The sequence below is a fragment of the Propithecus coquereli genome, unplaced genomic scaffold, assembly GCF_000956105.1.
Source record: "Propithecus coquereli isolate 6110/MARCELLA unplaced genomic scaffold, Pcoq_1.0 Scaffold158, whole genome shotgun sequence".
In the NCBI taxonomy this organism is placed as follows: domain Eukaryota; kingdom Metazoa; phylum Chordata; class Mammalia; order Primates; family Indriidae; genus Propithecus; species Propithecus coquereli.
In genome coordinates this window covers 1,594,015-1,595,768 of record NW_012140302.1, presented here as the reverse complement: position 1 = coordinate 1,595,768, position 1,754 = coordinate 1,594,015, and positions in this window count along the sequence as shown.

Genomic DNA, 1,754 nt, shown 5'->3' with positions numbered 1-1,754 from the left:
GAGACTCTGTCTCAAAAAAAAAAAAAAAAAAAAAAAAAACCAAAAAACCAAGACTGGGCTCAAGTATCATCTTCTAAAGCACTTTTCCTGATCCCCCTCCCAGGACCACTTTCTACCTCTACACACGCACGCACGCACGCACACACACACAAACAACGCTCAGTTACAGCTTCTGTTAACTCCTGGTCCCCTTCCTGTCTGTCTCCCCCCTTGACTGCTGAAAACATCTCTTTTCTGTCTTATCATCCTCAGCCCCAATTCCTGGCGTAAAGCAGAGACCAATAAATGGTTCTGAATGAAAGAATGAATGGACATTTTAAGGCCTGCATAGTGTTTCATCATGCAGATGCACCATAGTTTATTTAGCTACTTCCCTATCACTGAACATTTAGATGATTTTTAATTTTTTTATTATAAGTAACACTATAGAATTTTGATTTCACCTATTTCATAGAATGGAATAGGTCCCCCTGTCAGTATTTCCAGAAAAGACTTCGTTTGCTATTTCAGTACACCCACATGCTGGGCCCCTAGTCGCCCCTCTGTTTACAATCTTCTCATTGGATATGTCAGATTTACAATCAATAATTATTTGGTAATATCAGCAATCTTCTCTAATATGTGCTGAGACTTTTTCTTAATGTTTTCACATGCTATGTGGCTCATCTCAACAAGAGCCCTCAGTTTTCCGTCTGTGCATATGAAAAAAGAGAGGGACCTTAGAGGGAGCACGTGCTATGTGCTGGGCACTCAGATCGATGCTCGTATTTGCTTGAACTCTCCCAGCGACTTTGCGAAAAGCGCTTTGGAGGGAGACAGACCTATAAACACATCCCAAACTCCCGCTCCAATGCTTGCCTGCTGGAGGATCTTCAGCCGTGTTAACTTACTTTTTCTGAGCTTGTTTCCTCAGCTGCAAAACGGGGATGATAACACCTGCCAGGGTGGTTGCAAGGATTAAATGAGATGTCCGTGCACAGGGCCTGGCTCTCAGTGGTGGACCAGCAAATGGTAGGTGCAGCCAAGGCCAAGGTGAGCAGCTCAAAGACCATTGTGCCGCGACATCCTCACCGGCCTTGGGCAAGGTGTCTTCAGGACCAACGAGACTGTGGGCTCCCAGGGAGATTCCTGGAGCTCCTAGAAGGAGGGAACAGACCTGAAGAGCAGACAAGGAAAGCTTCCAAGCTGACCCATGGCCAGGGACGCCTGACCTGACACGGGAGCTGGGAGCCAGCAGGTGGAAGGGTTAGCAATGGCAGAGGGAGGTAGCCGACTGGGCAGCCGCTGAGGGGGTTTTCCTCCTTCCCTTCCCTGGGAAGATCCTGAAACCTAAAAGAGGCCAGAGAGCTCGCTCCCCATCTGTAATGTGGTAACAGAGCCGGTGCCCGCACTTCCCCAGGCTGGAGGGTGGGAGAGTCGTTAGGGACACCTGCCTCCCTCCCTCCCCCTCCTGGCGGGAACCCACCACGATTGAGCTACTGAGTGCACCTGGGCGCCAGCTGTGCCTGGGAACATGTGGAGCCGGCGGCCTACAGGCGGCCCTTGGGAGCAAAGGGGCGAGAGTGTAACTAACCCTGGCCGCAGGGGCTTCCCTTCGGACAGTCAGGCGAGTGCAATCAACGTGATTATTAAATAACCACCCAGATGGAAATTGGATGAGGCTGGCACCAGAATAAAGAAGTCGAGGAGCCAGAAAGAAATAAACCTGCCTATACAAAAGTCGTTAACTTGCAATAAGGTCTCTCTGTTCTGGG